Genomic DNA, 19,859 nt, shown 5'->3' with positions numbered 1-19,859 from the left:
ATTACACCAGGGTTTTCGATATCACAAACTAGTCAAAACATTTACTAAATTTTATCATCGGTATAAGGACATCATTCGTAAATATAGCTCAACATGCAGACTTCTTATACGTTCAGGTATTTCACATCAAATTTTTATGGAAATATTCTTTATGAAGCACAAAGGTGTCAGTATTCACCTCAAAAACTAACAAAACCTTTGAATAGACTTATTAAGAAGGGATATAATTACGATACTGTTGTCAGGTCATTAAAGATTGCATATTTTGGCGTTAATATTGATTCACTTATAGGGTCTTTGCATCGAAACTAAACACATGTATTCAAAAACCAGTTGTTGGCATGACACGGGTTGTGTTCTTCTCATATATGTTATGATGGTATGATACTAAACCCCTAACGGGAAGGATTGTGCCTGATGTTGATATGATGAAATCATAATATTTCAGTCAGTTTAATTGAAGTCTGGAGCTGGCATGTCAGTTAACTGCTAGTAGTCTGTTGTTATTTATGTATTATTGTCATTTTGTTTATTTTCTTTGGTTACATCTTCTGACATCAGACTCGGACTTCTCTTGAACTGAATTTTAATGTGCGTATTGTTATGCGTTTACTTTTCTACATTGGCTAGATGTATAGGGGGGTTGAGATCTCACAAACATGTTTAACCCCGCCGCATTTTTGCGCCTGTCCCAAGTCAGGAGCCTCTGGCCTTTGTTAGTCTTGTATTATTTTAATTTTAGTTTCTTGTGTACAATTTGGATATTAGTATGGCGTTCATTATCACTGAACTAGTATATATTTGTTTAGGGGCCATCTGAAGGACGTCTCCGCGTGCGGGAATTTCTCGCTACATTGAAGACCTGTTGGTGACCTTCTGCTGTTGGTTTTTTTTTTCTATGGTCGGGTTGTTGTCTCTTTGGCACATTCCCCATTTCCATTCTCAATTTTAAATTAAGAATTTATTAATTGTACACTCGTTAGGCGTCCAGAATTGATTTTTTACATCATCATTAATATATCGGAAAATTCCTATAAAAGTTATGTTTCATTTCTAAAAGGCTAGGGTACATTCAGACAAATAATCACGGGTATTCATTATCAATATTATTCAATTTCTACGTTGATATTATAAGAAATTACTACGAAAATAAGGCCCCTCCCTCAATTGGGGAAGAATATACCTTAGATGACACAAGTCTTTAAACACTCTTTTTTGTCCTAGAGTTCCTAACGTTTCTTCGTTCTAAGGATAAATGACATGGTTCATATTAAAATTTCAAGTTATTAAAATCATGGACAAAAAAGTATAAAATGAAAAAGACAACTCGATGTATCCTATATTTACTTTACAGAGATTCAATATTTTACTAAAGTATATCAGCTAGTAGAGAATTCTCGATATCTGACTCTACTAACGTCATACATAAAGTATACGTAAGAAATCACAATTAAGACTATATTTGAGATTGAATTGTCTCCCTTTCTCCAAAAAAAAAAAACCATATCAAAATGCATTCAGCTATAATTTCGCCATTATCTTCATATTTTTCTTAATCTAATTAGGATATTTGAGTTAAGACAACATTGTTGTAATAGGGAAAGCGTTTATTTTCAGTTAGGGAATCATGAATACATTGGACAATTAAAACAATCTTGATACTGTACGTGTTTATAAGAAACAAACCGATCAAAAACCAGTTACAGCCCAATGCCATTAATGGACTGTTTTATGCTTTATGGTCTGGTGTGGTCTTTTTGGAATGTTTTCGTCTTTCATTTATTTTCATACTTCGTCATCCCGGGCTTTAATATCTCAGATCGTTAATCTATGTCCTAGCTTAGACTATTTCTTACGAGTTATTTAGTGTGAATTGTTGCAACTGTCTTTTTAAATTGATTTTTGCCGACTGCTGTTGCATCACTTTCTAAACTTAGGAGAGCATTTTGAGTCGGTAAACATGTTTGTCCACCGCCATAATTTATGCTCGGTCATATGCTACTCAGTGCTTGACTTTGTTGCTGTTTATAATATTTGTGTTTGGTTCGCACATGTTTGCTTTCTCGTTTTAATTCCCTTGCCTTTCCCTTTCCAAAATAGCGATTTTGTCAGTGCATAATTAATCGATCTTTAAGCGTACACACACGTCTTCAACTTGAAAAAGCAGTTTTGATTTATAGTATTTATAGTGATTTTGGTAACCTAAAATTATTGACCATTAAACCTTAAGAAAAATAATCGTAATTAATGGAAGCAAAGTAATGTATAAAGAGCTGATATCCAGTTTAGGATTCAATAACTGGAGACACTGCTATACATCTGTTGTACTTTGTGTAAAATGCCAAGTGTTAATTATTAAGTCAAAGCATATTATCATTAAACTATATTATAATTGAAATAAAAAATCTCAAAATACAAATATCATCCCACTTTGTTGACCGTCAATCCACGATTTTCAAACCAAAATAGGTTGTATCTCTAATTTAAAGTTGTGTTTGACGTATAGTTATCATAACTAGTATTTTGAAGGGTTTTTTTTGTCCGGAAAAAAACCTTCAGATATACTTTATAGTCAAGTCAGAATCAACATATGTGTGAAATTATAAAAAATCAAAAGATAATTGTTTATGGTTGATACAAAACTTCACGCCAACATATAAATGTGTCGTATATCTTGTATCAAGATAGTTCTTGTTTGTTTATTGTCGTCAGTACATAATTAAGGCAATCTGAAATTGAGCCCTTGGTCTGGACTAAAGCTAAAAATGAAGGCCACACGGTAACCAATAGTTGCTTAAAATCAACATTATTTCCCCTGATAGTTAGCTATCTGATTGTTAATACTGTTAGATATCGACGATTCATCTTTTGTGGTTGAACAAAGGATTTTTTTTTAAAGTTTATTTTTTTTGGCTTCATATATATACTTCATCAAATTGTCTTTACGAAATAAAATGCCCCTCCGCACCAAATATTTAAACACATAAAAAGATGGTTCGTTCCTTCTATGATGTTCACATTAGAAAGAAAAATATCGGAACATCTGAGTTGCTATCTCCTTGCCATATTCTACCAAACATCTCTTTAACCGAGTATCCACAGTAAGGTTGAACATATAAATAACGAAGATATATCTTGGGAAGAATTTCTTTATACGAAATATCGAATGAAACAAGTGTGGACACAGACTAGCATGGACAGTATCCAGCATATAAGAGAATTACTCGGTCAAACTCATAAGACCCAAACAAATTCGAACTTGATCTGGATTTTATCATGGACATTTGCCAACCAGACGATTCCAACAGATAGACCACCAAAAAGACAGATAAACATACAGATCAGACCACCAGAAAGACAGATATACAGACAAATAGGACCACCACACCGACAAGACCATCAGACAGACAGACCAACAGGCAAGACCCCAAGACAGTCACACAAACAAGACCACAAAACAGACACGCAAAGACTACCAAACAGGCACAGACAGACAAGACAATCAGACAGACAGCAAGCCAGACAAGACAACCAGACAGACGGACAGCCAGATCAGACCACCAGATAGACAGAAAAGACCACCAGACAGACAGACATACCAGATAAACAGACAGACAGACAAGAACACCAGATAAACAGACAGACAGACACAGAACACCAGACAGACAGACACAGAACACCAGACAGACATACAAGATAACTAGACTAGACCACCAAACAGACAGACACACAAGACCACCAGACAGATATACAGAGAAGACCACCAGACAGACAAGACAAACAAGACCACCAGACAGACAGACAAAAAAGACTACAAGACAGACAGACAAACAAATATAATAAAGTCTCCTACAGCTCCACTTCACAGGTCGGGGACTTATATATCTAGTTAACACTAGATGATTAACGATCTATATCAATCAACAAAATGATTTATAGCTAATTAGGCACTAGTCCCACATAAATCAATTTAGTTTAATTACCGATTAAACTTAACTAAACTTAAACTAAATCAGCGTATCTTTGCGTCTTGGCTTTCAAGGTCATATATAAATATGTAACATAACGTTGCTATGAAATAAAGAGAAGAGCAAATATATTTGCGGGTTTCTACAATGTACATGAAATACTGTTGAGACCGAATATCTACAGATAAGCCTTTTTCAAATGATTTTTACAGTTCGTTCTTTTGTTGTACTATAAAACCACTGTTCCAGGTTAGGGGGGGACTCCGCCACATTACGTACATATGTGCCTGTTCCACGTCTAGAGCCTGTAATTCAGTGGTTGTCGTTTGGTGCCGTGTTACATATTTGTTTCTCGTTCATTTTATTTTGTACATTAATTAGGACGTTAGTTTTTTCGTTTGAATTGTAAAACGTTTTACATTTGTCATTTCGGGGCCTTCTATAGCTGACTATACGGCATGGGCTTTGCTCATTGATGAAGGCTCTACTGTGACCATTTTTATTAATTTCTGTATCATTTGGTCTCCTGTGGAGAGTTGTCTCATTGGCAATCACACCTCATCTTCTTTTTTATTTTTATTATTATTTTAAACGAGAAACATTTATCAAACATACCAACAAACGACAAGCACTGTTCCTGACTTAAATTCCTGACTTAGGACAGGTGCATATAATTTATGCTGCGGGTTTGAACGTTTTAACAGGCACCAACCTTCACCCTAAAACTGATACAGCAGTATAACATTACAATTGAAAAGACGCACTATAAAATATTAATTGAAAAAGGCTTTACTCTTAGACTATAAAAAAATGAATGTAATATGAAATCTCGTACCAGTGTTTGACTGAAATTTCTGCAAATTTACTTTGCATGTGTTGTTATGGCTCTTGCTCTTTCTGCATGAAAGAGAATAAACTTTCAGAGAGCAAAAAAAAAATAAGAATTTTGCAACCATCAGCTACATTTTCTTTTATCTGTTTTGACTCCTTATAATTATAAAATCTTGATTTTTTTCCTTGCAAAAACTTCTAAGCTTGTTCAATTTCATGTAGTATGTGCTGCAACGCATTTAAAAAGATTGGAATTGATGACAGGGGACTCTACAAAGATCCTTTAGTAATCTAAATAAATGTTCATCAGTTGACAAATAACATTGCACATTAACGTAACAACTGTAAAAATACAAATGTCGTCTTCACCGAAAACTTAAATAATCAATTTGGAAAAAAATGTATAGACGTTACGCGTGATGTTCGTACATAAAAGCGTGACACAACGTCGCTAAAATTTCGTAACGTTCAAACCAAAAATTGGACTGAAACGTTGTTTTTAAGCAAGTGCGACATTCTTTTAAGACTCCGCAAAATCGACGGTGCCTTTTAACTTCTTATCGAAAATTGATATATTTTAGTTTTTTGAAAAATTAAGAAAAATAATATTTTAAAAAATCATAAAATTCTACCATTAATAGAGCAAAAGCAATGAATATGATTTCACAAAATTATATATTTTGGACTTGCTTCTTTCCAACTACACCGAATTTCCAATGAGGTATGAACATCGCGCGTAACGTCATAACATATGTCAACTTAAATTAAAAGATACTGATAAATTTCATTTTATCTAAAAAAAATCGTATTTTTTTTAGCTTACTGTCAAAAAAAAATATATATCTGTAAAAACAATCACTGACTTACCATCTTACGTATGCAGTCAGTGATTAAGTTCGTAATACATAAGTTTTCACCTTTTTAAGGGTCTAAAAAAGATTTTGGGAAAAGAAAGACAATCCAAATTAATAATTTTCACTTTCATACGTACAATGTATGCTTGAAAGGTATAAATAACATGAAGTTGACGCTTCATACGTACAAATACCATTGTTAAGTTACATTTAATGTATAAAGTAGATACGTATGTCGCTTGTGTTGTTTTCTCTAATATAATTTACCAAATATAACCATTTAACTATCATATCATAACGAAAATTGCTTGGCATTCGGTTTTTAAAACCCTTCTATAGGTAAACAAATAATGATATTCATCACCAATACAATTCATAGTAAATATACCACAGAGGCGATCGTCACGATCTATTCTTCGTTGTCAATATAATGGAATTGTATTTGACTGTCACACAAGTGAGAGGTTTAAGTAATGTGTATTTGACAGTTCTGTCCCACCTTTTTTTCTGCACAAATTAAGGGGGAAATGGTCCAAAAGTATCCATATGAAAACTATCGTTGCGTGCAGAAAGTCAGGACCATAACCCTAACCCTAACCCCTAACCCTAATCCCGGAGGGGTGAAATCCAAAACATTATAAACACAAAGAAATTGTAAGGTAGGAAAACTATATAAAAAAAAAAAAAAAAAAAACCATGGCAAGCAAATCACATTCCCAAGTGACGAAGCATTGAAGAGAAATGCAAAATCACAAAATGAAAACGAGACACTGAAGTGGCGCGAATTACCCACCGACTAATGGTCGCGAAATGAGAACCAAATTTGGGCCGGAGATGATTTTGACGCTGGAAGATCGTGACGGCGAGGTTGTGAAAGTTTGGGGTTGCAGTGGACTGGTGAGGGAAAGAGAACCCTTGGAAGAAAAGTTCTTGTGCAGTTATGGGTTGACGAAAGGTTCGGGTAACCAGTTGTACTTTTCCTATGAGTTGGCGACAGTGTGATGAGATTCAAAAAGTTCTGGTCTGGGTGTAAAAACCTGGACCAGAAGTTTTTTAATTTTCGGGGCAGAGCGGGCGGGGGCACGACGAGTCTGGGCACGGGAATGCTTATTTGCATTTTGGGGGATACAATCATTCACTTTTTCGGGGCGGGACTGTTGAAGAATCTTGATAAATACGTTGTGTTTTATTTATACGTTAAATCGTCGTGATAGCTAATGCATATACAATATAACGTCACACAGTATATATAGCGTTATAGTAACAACGTTACCATAGCGTAATGTTTGTACTTCGCGTATTTTCCGACATTCTGGGTGCCGACAAAAGTGAAATATGTAACAAAAATTTAAATATAGATAAATAAATTTAAAAATAATGTCCATCTCAAATAAAATAATCTAGTTCCTTAACCTTGACTGAACACAATTACATTTTATCTTTTAGTCCATTCATGGATGTTTCGTCTGGCATAAACGGTAACTTCACTAAGCGGTAATTGTCTTTACGCGTTATAAGTATCTGTCCTGTATCTATGTGGCTTGTTGACTCCAACAGTTGAGGGTGTGTTTGTTCGGGCGGTCTAGGTTGCAAGTTACTTCCTTGAAGTGTTTCCTCAAATTGTTTCATGTACGATCTGCTTTGTACGAGCCATTGCGATGTGTTTTCTGTTCTTTTTTTGGTAACGGTCATAACTAAAGGTATAGCATCTGGATGGTCATGTTTCCAAGGCAACCCTTCTGTGGAATTGCCTTTCTCGTTATAATTATCAATAGATGTGTTCTTGTCTGCAATGACGTTTACAAGAACTGTTGACGGCTGGTTGATGTTTCTATTCATCGATCCTGATAATAGATAGCCGATGTTTGACTGTACAGCGGTGGGTCCGTTTCCTCTAATTCCTCTAAATACTTTGTCCTCGATAATGTCCCAATAGTGGTCGGCGCGTATGAATAAGTTGATTTCAAAACGATCTCCACTATGCACATAATCTGCAAGTCCGCTCAAATGTGGCAAGCTCCTTGTGGTTTGTGAAATACTGTTGTGAATCGGAACGGCAATTTCCAGAACAATGAGCGTGTTAATAACAATATTTTCTCCCGTGTCGGTCTGTAGCTGTATTGTTGCAGTGTCTAAGTTGCGATCTTTCTGAGACAAATCTCCGATCGCAGTGTGTTGAATGCTTACTTTTTCTGTGGGTTTTATTTCTAATTTATCAGCTAATTTCTGAGTTATAAAAGAACGCTGTGCTTCCTCGTCAAATAAGATGTTACATTCTACTTTTAGGTCGTTATATACAACTGGTGCAGTTGCTGTTTTCAGGAGAATGTTGTGCTGAATACATTACTCTAGTCTCGTTTGGTGTTTCAACTTCGTTTATTGCTGACTGTTGTATTGTAGGCCCTGGTGTCGTACTTGGAATTACCTCTTTACTTTTACATATGCTTGTATGATGCATTCCGTCACATTTTTTAAATCGTTTTGTAGACTTACATGCGGCCACTCGGTGTGAACCTAAACAGTTAAAACATAACTGGTTCTGTTTTACAATTTGATTTCTAGCGTTTACGTCTGTTACTTCAGAGCACTCCGTCGGAAAGTGCTCATCTGAACAAAAAATACATGTACGTGTAATTTTCTTCTTATATGTGTCCGTGAATTTGCTCTTGTATGAATGTGATTGCATACCCCTAAAAAATGCAGTGGCGTACAATCTGTCGGATTCCATGACTCCCTGTCCTGCCTCAAGTATTTCAATCTCTTTAGTTATAGATTTGCGTAGATTATCCAATATCAAATTATCTCTTCCGTGTTCTCTTGTTATATTCTTTCTTATGTCAATTGGTAACTTGTCCAAAACTACAGGTACCAAAAGCGAATCATACATCTCTGGTGTTTGACCAAGTGACTCTAATCCTCGCACATATGATGCAAGTTTGTCTCCGTAAGACCTCAAGCTAAATGCATCATTTGTCGGTGTGGGTAAGTTCATGAGTGCTTTCATGAAAGTATGGACCAGTTTGCTAGGTTGTACGAACCTATCTATGAGAAGGTTGACTGCGGTTTCGTAGTTACCATTAGTCAAAGCGAATCCCTCTACTGTTTGCGCAGCGGTTCCCTCAAGCTAGGCTTTAAGATAGTTAAACGTTTTGATTGGCGTTAATGTGTCGTTGTAGTGTATAGATGACTCGAAACAATCCCAAAATGTCTGCCACTTGAGAATCTCTCCATTAAAATAGGGTAAGTATCACTTTGGAAGTCTATAGTAATTAGTTTTTGAAGATCTCGGTTCTAACGGGACTTGAAAAATGACATTCTCTGACGGGACTTGAAAAATGACATTCTCTGACGGACGCGTATGCACTGCATAGGCGTGAATTGAATACTGCTGGTTCATAGAATCTATTGCACATGTGTTCATATCAACTCTAGCTTCGGGTGTGATATTATTGCGTCTGAGTTAAGTCTGCTCGTTGAAGGACAAACAGTATCATGCGAAATTATAGTCAACTTTTACATTTACAATTCTAACTGAATGTCGAATTTAACAATGCTTATTTATTTTCAAGGGGGGTACGTACGAACACCTTGAACCCCAACCTCAAGCCCTGGCTACGGATGTAGAGCTTTATAAATATTTCCAGTCATACATAATACTAGTTAATGATCTTCTTTCTCTACGTAACCTTTGATCTTTCAGGTGGCCGAATATAACACAAAGAAGGCAACGCTATAATAGTTTGCTATGCAGGGACAATTTTCACTTATTATTATAGATAATATTTATATAAAATACACTATATTTATTCTGTATTACGGCCTCAAGTTGGTAAATATTTAAAAAAAAAACAAATTAGGGGGTGCCAAATATAGGTGTACATTGTTAAGTGATAGTTGGAGGTGTAAATTATTGGGGGCACATTTTGTTGTAAATATCTGGTAACAAGTAATTTGAAACATAGGGTGTGAAATCTTGTGTGACAAATCGGGGTTAATTTACGGGATGACAACATAGGGTGTGAATTGTGCCAATAGTGTAAGTGTAACAGTTTTAAAAGAGGGACTATAAAAATAAACTGACAACGCCATGGCTAAAAATGAAAAAGGCAAACAGACAAACAATAGTACACATGACACAACATAGAAAACTAAAGAATAAGTAACACGAACCCCACCAAATACTAGGGGTGATCTTAGGTGCTCCTGATAACAAATCCGGTAAATAGTCTAATTCGGTAGGTCACATTCACGAATGGGAAGAGGATTGTAGTTACGACGTAAGGGAAATATCCTATATCATTTGTAAAACGGTTATTCCATAACGGTCAACCAACTCATGATGGCGTCCGTAAGATTTACGAAGGGATGATTTCAACTTCCCCATTTGGAACTCGTGGTTGTCTTTTAGGGACAATATTAGCAAATAGCTGAATGCTGATATAGTTGTTGGTAATAAATGATGATAGTTATAAAAAAAAATGACGATAGTTATTAAAAAAAATGACGATAGTTATTAAAAATAAATGTCAATAGTTATTAAAAATAAATGTCGATAGTTATTAAAAATAAATGTCGATAGTTATTCGATAGTTTGATAAAGGACTGTGTATGACTTTTAGAGGTAGTATTTTAAATCACGGTTATAAGTTTGTTCTTGCTCTATGCTACCTGTAGTTTTGAAAATAGTCAATGAAGACAGAGTGGTGAGTTACTGTGGACCAGACCGATCAATAACAAATCATGTGCTCTCTGTGTATATAATTGTACAAACTATTATAAAACTATGTCTTTATTTCTTATGCACATGTAAAATATAGAAAACTTTATAAAAATATAATAAACGAATCTGTATAGTTTACTGATTCGACGGTATACTAACTAGACGTCGAGCCGAGGCCCGTAGCCAAGAATTTCCATGGGGATTTGCATGGAGTCGCGATACAATCATACTCAACTTTTACATTTCCAATTCTAACTGAATGTCGACTTTAACAATGCTTATTTATTTTCAAGGGGGGTACGTACGAACACCATGAACCCCAACCTCAAGCCCTGGCTACGGATGTGGAGCTTTATATATATTTACAGTTATACATAATACTAGTTAATGATCTTCTTTCTCTATGTAACGGATTGGAAAGTTTTTATTATGTTTGAAACGGAGAATATCGTGTAGTGAAGCGTAACGAAACGATGTGTGACGTTTTTACGGCGCATGCGCATTAAGGTCCTCACTAAAAAGGGTTGAAGGTTGTCAGAGCTTATCTTTGTTTCATCGTAGTACTTTTTGAGGCAGGTGGTGATATTCCCAAACTCAGCATCATTGATCTGTTCATCATCAGCCAAAGCAGTACTGATACATTGTTCGACCAAGGGTTTTATGGACTGTACCAATCATAAGGTGTCGCTGTGTTTCTTCTTCTTTTTCATGATACGCCTTGAGATCAGTGTGACTACCATCACGCCAGTGGCACTCAAGCAAGCAAGGGATCCTAGGGGAAGGGAGGCTATAGCACCTATACCCGTCAAAGCTGAACCCATGGTGTAGCTGGTCAACATCAAACTGGCTACGGAACACGCACCCTGTGCTATAGACACTAATTTGTCGAGTCGTTTGTAGATCTGCAAAGTATGTTGATACTTTCGAATTTCTACATCGAGTCGATCCTCCATACATTCGACTCTAGTTTGCTGGTATCCAGAATCTAAATCATCCATTTATTTATAGGAGCATACCGAGGAGGGGAATATTTTTGAAGGGGCTGTTAGCACCTAAGATCAGACCGGCTCCGTCGTGGAATTGCTGACCAGGCTTCAAGTAGAGTCCATCATCATAGGTGATCCGGGCGTTTAAGGGTTTGAGGTAGAGACCTTTGCCACTAGGTTTCACTGTGCAAACGCATCCATCACGTTTCAGGTGCAATCCAGACCTAAGGCCTTGTTGACGGCTACACCAACAAGCCCACTTAAGGTTCCAACACCCAAGGCAGATAAAATGGTCTTCGCTATATATTTTTTTTTCTTTCATAAAACGTTCAGATTTTAAATAATAGTGTTGATTTTATCAATTATTGTGTTGACAATGTAACTTGAAATCCCCGATAAAAACTTGGACTCGCCAAACATTCATATACATATGTGTTATATTCACACTACATTACCATCATTGAAATTTGATAACCAGACAGCAGCAGGCAATACTGACAGCTGGTGAATATTTCAACTACTCACAAAGGAAACTATCAACGACTTAAGACATACACCAAAAGGGCATTTTATTTTTAAACTAAATATGCTTAAAGTGAAAAGAGGTAGGTTTTGTAAATTGTAATAGTAAACTGCGTTTGTCGAAGGAATAAGTTTAAGTGCAGTTTTAAGAAATAAACAAATTTAAAGGAATTTTCTCTATTAATCTTTAACAGATGCCACGAACGTGAAAAGTCATTCAATGCAAAAATCGCTGACAAATTAGAGACATGCTATTTGATTATTATTATGATACAAGCTTGTGTGGAAGCGAAAGCCAGCAGAACTGTAATATTATTCTTTTAGAAAGTTGTATAGGGTTAAACGATTTTAGGTTTTATTGTATTTAAATTTTTTAAATTATTGTAAAGACTTTCATTTACTTTGCTGCATTCTTATATATGAGAAGCATATAAATATTATCTTAAAAGTTTTTTTTATTAAGAGGTATATATTGTTGCAATTTTACAACTATTTAAAATATAATTGACTTTTGCTAGAAGAAATTCGTGCTTTATTTGCTATTTAATGACGATAACCAATGATCATAAGTACATCTAAAGCAATCGTTTGATTATAGTGTCCAGCAAACAACATTATAGATATTTTTTGCATCCCATATTTTACAGATTTAGGACGATACGCTTTTCCCTTCATAATGGTAACGATTCTATATAGGCCGGAAAACAGATATTGACATTAATATTTCAATCAATTTGTAACCAATGCAAAAGTCCACGGTCGACTGGTATGAAAAAATTTCCCAGGAATATCTCTAAACTATTTTCACACGAAAAATTGTGAATTTGTAGACATTTATAAAATTATAATAAATAGAATTCAACATTTCTAAACTTGAATAACATCGATTTTTTTTTTATTTAATGGTAAAAAATTGTAGTTTGAACGTAATTTTAAATGAAATGAAATTAATTAAAACTGGACTCGTAAATGCAAATATTGTTCATGGACCTTGTTTATATTATTGGCTACAAAATTGACCGACTAGTATCTAGTAAAATTAACAAGAGTATCAATTCACTTTAATAACAGCATGTACATTTCACTTTTCAAATAGTTATGAACGAAAATATAAGAGCGTTAACATTGGTTTAACCTGCACACTTGAGAAAAAAATTTTCACATCTGTTTGGTATACTTTGTAAGCATCGACACAAACTTTCCAAACGTTTCTGACCCAATTAGTAATAAACGTTTATCCTAATCAAAACTACATATGTATATATACATTACACACAAAACATATTTCGTTTTCATGTCATCTATTATATACAGCTATAATCTTTTGTTTTCGTTATACCAATTTTCCACAAGTGAGTTTTAGAATTTCTCTAAAGAGCCTTACTCTTGAATTCTTGTCAGTAGATGCCGTTGTTTTTCTTTTTTTTTCAATTATTTTAAGAAAACCAGCGTTTTTGTATGATGACTGTGAAATTCATTCGCAATTTGTCTACCTGTGGACTATTTCGTGTAGTTTGTGCAGTTGGCAATCCCTGTATACATGTATTTTTCCCCCTTTTGAAATGCGATTCTTTTTCGGTTGCAGTCTCACTGGTTTTTATTTCTACATCTTTTATTCATGCCTTTTATTTTTTATTTTGCAGATGAGATGATCCAGTTTAAATCTTCTCCTGTACCGGAATATAAGGAATACTCCACATTACAGCCGGTCGTTCACCCTGATCTGATTGGAATGAAATCGTCCTTTCAGGCCTCGCTAAATGCAGGTTACAATGCATGTGCAGACGAGGCTATTCGATATCTAATCGAAGGAGAACACTTTGCTCCAGACGATCCAATAGTTGTCGAACTTCAAGATCATTTGCAAGAACAACAAAGATTACTCAGTTTGCAATATTTGTTCGAACAATATAATCTCTCGTTAAATTCATCTGAAAACGAGAGTATAAACGATTCCGGTGTATCGTTAAACAGTCAGTCTACAGATTCTGAGGAATGTATAGAAAAAACAAATTTTGACAGTACCATCGAATTAGAAGATGAAATAAAACAAAATGAATCTGGTTTACAAAATGTAAACATGGCTGCAATAACAAGTCTTGCAGAGGAAATCCTGTCTCTACTAGAAGAAGGGGAATCGCTCTCGGATGTAGAAGACGAAAATTATCCTAGTGAGCAGTAGCACAGTCATTATAAAATTTAACGGTACCAATTGTCTTGCACCAGATGCGCATTTCAATAATACATGTCTCTTCAGTGATGCCCTATGGCCAAAATATTTGAAATCCAACACTCATATAAAAGATGAAGAGTTATTATCCAAAATGTCCAAAAAGTATAGCCAAATCCATGAAAGGAATCAGAGCTTTGCATGAGGGAGATACATTCCTAAACTATATATTTATCATTTTGTTTTAATATTGTCTCAATTCATAAACAATCTCAATAGTCATAGTGCCTCCATTTGTAGAAGCTATACATGATCCCATCATCCCGATCATTTGTTATTTGTTACGTTTTGATGTTTATATTGTATTTATAATGGCAATGCTATTTTTTTCTACCCTATACGACTTTTAGGACTTTCCACTCAGTTTTCTACTCGCCGGTATGTATAAATTTCACCTGTCCCATCCTGCTCTTTCTAGGTTACCAAATTCAGGGATTTTCTATACTGTCCCTGACCAATTAAACACAACACTGCGTTTGATTGATTTCATGAAACGTTAATGTTTTATTCTTTCTTATATCTTTTTTATTTTCTGCATTTTCAAGCTACAGCGTTATAAATAATTTCAATCATTGTCTTAGAGTTGTAAACATGGTAAAGTCGACAGTTTTGGTTTAATTGATAAACATTAGAATGAAGTATATGGTGCATTGTTAACTTATGTTTTCAGAATCCATGACAGTGTTTTGTAGGAAACATTATGTTCATTTAAAACAAGATATTAATCCTATTTATTTTGAAGGTATTTGTCAATGACTTTTTTGACATGTAACATGTTTATTATTAAAGAATAGTATTTATTTATCAAATATGATGTATTTATATCACTTTTTGAGATTACTTTTATGTTTTGTCTGTTTTAAGTATGGAATTTTGTGAATGATTCTACATGTAATAAACAAAAGATAAACAAATATTTCTACGGGCTTTAAATAAATTCTGAATCTTCAAATACATTAGCAATCAATGTATTGTTAGAATAATTTTTAATATGTGTGTCTATATTAAATCTTGTGCGTTTACAGTTTTATTTCGGACACATATTGACATTTCCGGATCGTGGGACGTTGTTATTTGTTTGCTCTGTTTTTGTAAAGGTCACTATCAATTTTATGGTGCGCAAAATGGGAATCAAATTTGGGCCGGAGATGATTCTGATGCTGGAAGATCGTGACGGCGAGGTTGTGAAAGTTTGGGGTTGCAGTGGACTCGTGAGGGAAAGAGAACCCTTGTAAGAAAAGTTCTTGTGCAGTTATGGGTTGACGAAAGGTTCGGGTAACCAGTTGTACTTTTCCTATGAGTTGGCGACAGTGTGATGAGATTCAAAAAGTTCTGGTCTGGGTGTAAAAACCTGGACCAGAAGTTTTTTAATTTTCGGGGCAGGGCGGGCGCGGGCACGACGAGTCTGGGCCCGGGAATGCTTATTTGCATTTTGGGGGATACGATCATTCACTTTTTCGGGACGGGACTGTTGAAGAATCTTAATAAATACGTTGTGTTTTCTATATACGTTTAATCGTCGTGATAGCTAATGCATATACAATATAACGTCACACAGTATATATAGCGTTATGGTAACAACGTTACCATAGCGTAATGTTTGTACTTCGCGTATTTTCCGACATTCTGGGTGCCGACAAAAGTGAAATATGTAACGAAAATTTAAAAAAATGTAAATTCACAATACAGATAAATAAATTTAGAATTAATGTCCATCTCAAATAAAATAATCTAGTTCCTTAACTTTGACTGAACACAATTACAGTTTATCTTTTAGTCCATTCATGGATGTTTCTTCTGGCACATACGGTACCTTCACTAAGCGGTAATTTTCTTTACGCGTTATAAGTATCTGTCCTGTATCTATGTGGCTTGTTGACTCCAACAGTTGAGGGTGTGTTTGTTCGGGCGGTCTAGGTTGCAAGTTACTTCCTTGGAGTGTTTTCTCAAATTGTTCCATGTACGATCTGCTTTGTATGAGCCATTGCGATGTGTTTTCTGGTCTTCTTTTGGCAACGGTCATAACTAAAGGTATAGCATCTAGATTGTCATGTTTCCAAGGCAACCCTTCTGTGGAATTGCCTTTCTCGTTACCAATAGATGTGTTCTTGTCTGCGGTGACGTTTACAAGAACTGTTGACGGCCGGTTGATGTTTCTATTGATCGGTCCTGATAATAGATAGCCGATCTTTGACTGAACATATGTACAGCGTTGGGTCCGTTTCCTCTAATTACTTTGTCCTCGATAATGTCCCAATAGTGGTCTGGAATGACCTCTTTACTTTTACATATGCTTGTATGATGCACTTCGTCACATTTTTTGCATCGTTTTGTAGACTTACACGCGGCCACTTGGTGTGACCCTAAACAGTTAATGCATAACTGTTTCTGTTTTACAATTTGATTTCTAGCGTTTACGTCTGTTACTTCAGAGCAATCCGTCGGAAAGTGCTCACCTGAACAAAAAATACATGTACGTGTATTTTTCTTCTTATGTGTGTCCGTGAATTTGCTCTTTTATTGAATGTGATTGCGTACCCTTTAAATTGCAGTGGCGTACAATCTGTCCGATTCCATGACTCCCTGTCCTGCTTCAAGTATTTAAATCTCTTTAGTTATAGATTTGCGTAGATTATCCAATATCAAATTATTTCTTTCGTGTTCTCGTGCAATATTCTTTCTTATGTCAATTGATAACTTGTCCAAAACTACAGGTACCAAAGGCGAATCATACATCTCTGGTGTTTGACCAAGTGACTCTAATCCTCGCACATATAATTCAAGTTTGTCTCCGTAAGACCTCAAGCTAAATGCATCATTTGTCGGTGTGGGTAAGTTCACGAGTGCTTTCATGTAAGCATGGACCAGTTTGCTAGGTTGTCCCAACCTATCTCTGAGAAGGTTGACTGCGGTTTCGTAGTTACCATTAGTCAAATGAATCCCTCTACTGTTTGCGCACCGCTTCCATCAAGCTGGGCTCTAAGATAGTTAAACTTTTGGATTGGCGTTCATGTGTCGTTGTAGTGTATAGATGATAATATTTTTTTGTCTATGAAGAAATAACCTTAAAAATATGTGGTTCACACTGTTAAATAACCCGCTACGCGTGTTATTCACTTTGCACCAAATTTTTTATGTTATTTTTTCATAGACAGAAAGAATATTACAGTCATTCCTTAATTAATCGTCGTGATAGCTAATGCATATACAATATAACGTCACACAGTATATAGCGTTATGGTAACAACGTTACCATAACGTAATGTTTGTACTTCGCGTATTTTCCGACTGGGACACAGGGACGCTCGTTTGCATTTGGTGGTCGAGGGCACGGTGGGGACATTGCTGCCTGATTGGAAAGTTTTTTAATTTTGAAACGGAGCACATCGTGTAGTGAAGCGTAACGGAACGATGTGTGACGTTTTTACGGCGCATGCGCATTAAGGTCCTCACTAAAAGTGGTGGAAGGTTGTCGGAGCTTATCTTTTTTTTATCGTAGTAGTTTTTGAGGCAGATGGTGACCTTCCCATAATCAGCATCATTGATCTGTTCATCATCAGCCAAATCAGTACTGATACATTGTTCGACCAAGGATTTTGTATGTACGTACTAATCGCAAGGTGTCGCGGTGTTTCTTCTCCTTCTTCGTGATACGCCTTGAGATCAGTGTGAGTACCATCACGCCAGTGACACTCAATCAAGCAAGGGATCCTAGGGGAAGGGAGGCTATAGCACCTATACCGGTCAAAGCTGAACCCATGGTGCAGCTGGTCAACATCAAACTGGCTACGGAACACGCACCCTGTGCTATAGACACTACTTTGTCGAGTCGTTTGTAGATCTTCAAAGTATGTTGATACTTTCGAATTTCTACATCGAGTCGATCCTCCATACATTCGATTCTAGTTTGCCGGTATCCAGAATCTAAATCATCCATTTATTTATAGGAGCATACCGAGGAGGGAATATTTTTGAAGGAGCTGTTAGCACCTAAGATCAGACCGGCTCCGTCGTGGAATTGCTGACCACGCTTCAAGTAGAGTCCATCATCATAGGTGACCCGGGCGTTTGAGGGTTTGGGGTAGAGACCGTTGCCACTAGGTTTCACTGTGCAAACGCATCCACCACGTTTCAGGTGCAATCCAGACCCTAATGCCTTGTTGAGGGCTGCACCACCAAGCCCACTTAAAGCTTCAACACCCAAGGCAGGTAGGATGGTCTTATCTATCATGGGAAGTGCCCTCATTGCCAGCCCTACCATCATGGGTCGGAATCCACCTATTTTTTGCATGTTTTCCTTTATTTGGGTCGCACTCAGCTCCAGATTAATACCACCAGAGCCTTTCTGGAGAAGCTTTGTAATCTTTTGATCCTGGCAGGCGGTGAGCCACATCTTGTGTTTGCCTTGCAGGTTTACGTGGGACAAACGAATGGAGACCGGGCAACCTTTCTTGGCAACCCGTTGAAGTTAATCAGCTTGACCCTTTGTCAATGTCAAACCATGTTCGTAACATATTAATTTATACCTCTCGAAGATGAAAGCGGATGGTGAGATGTTCACCTTTAAAATCGATAGGCCTACCGTCTTGATCGGTGAGATACGTTTGCATGCGATTGATGGTTAGGAAGGTTACCGGCAAGTATACTAGATTTTTATATAATTAGGGGTTTGAATGATCTTCATACCTGGATCGACTGCGGGAAAGAAGCTGCAGATGGTAGACTGCTGGATACCGTTCACATAACTCCCATGAAACATATCACTATTTACCAGAATGCTGTTAATGCTGATGATATTCAAAATGTGTTCACGCTCAGTGTAACCATTTGTAGCCCTATCAAAAGTGTAGAGTCGTCGCTCAAACCCCAACACGATGCTAAGACTGTTTGCAATATCACTTGAAAGCGTCTGGCTAGGGTCAGGGTTGCTCTCAGCGTCAAGCGGTTGGCATCGATGATGATCTTAGTTTTGTGCTGGTTGAGACGAATCTGTCGCTGGACCTCATTGTTAATTTCATCTGTACCGTACGAGCCAGTGCTCAACACCATGGGAAACCAGGTTACACCTTCGTCTTGAGAATAGCGGAAGGAATTGTTACCTGCATGAATATTGGCGATGGAGTAGACCTTGGATTCCTTGAGTTGTATGGGGGGGGGGTTGAATCGGGGAAGGATGCGGCTATCGTTTCTAGAGACGATGAAGGAAAACCCATGCTTGGGGTCGGCGTTATTAGCAATTTGCTGCAACAATGTGTTATCCATTTATTTATGGTAGACCATTGTCACATATTTTTGCTCCCACTCTTCGATACCGTCATAGTACTCCAGCCTTCACCACGATTGCATAGACTTCGGCGGGCCGACTGGCAAAGAGGAGTTGTAGGTGAGTTTTATCCATTTACTTTTAGTACACAACGTTCATCTTCTGACCGTCGGATGCAAACTGTAGGATTCTGTCGGAAATGACAAGTGCAAACGCTTCGGTGTTGGTTGGAACATTGCAGGCGAATTAAGCTCGGATCTGAATATCAACCGTAGATTCTGTGAGACGCTCAGACTGATGAATCACACCAATCACAAACAAGGGGTACAAGTCGATGAAATCGGAGGGATTAACACCACCATTACTGAGGAGACTGTCCATGTTGTGGAATTTCTTTCTGAAGTGGGAGGCCTCTTTGAACACTTTGGCGATCCTATTTTCGTTGAAAGCTGCATCATAGTCGACTGCCGGATAACGTTCAGCAT

The sequence above is a fragment of the Mytilus edulis genome, chromosome 10 (assembly GCF_963676685.1).
Source record: "Mytilus edulis chromosome 10, xbMytEdul2.2, whole genome shotgun sequence".
NCBI lineage: Eukaryota > Metazoa > Mollusca > Bivalvia > Mytilida > Mytilidae > Mytilus > Mytilus edulis.
The sequence above is the reverse complement of the archived record's forward strand: the minus strand, read 5'-3'. Positions refer to the sequence as shown.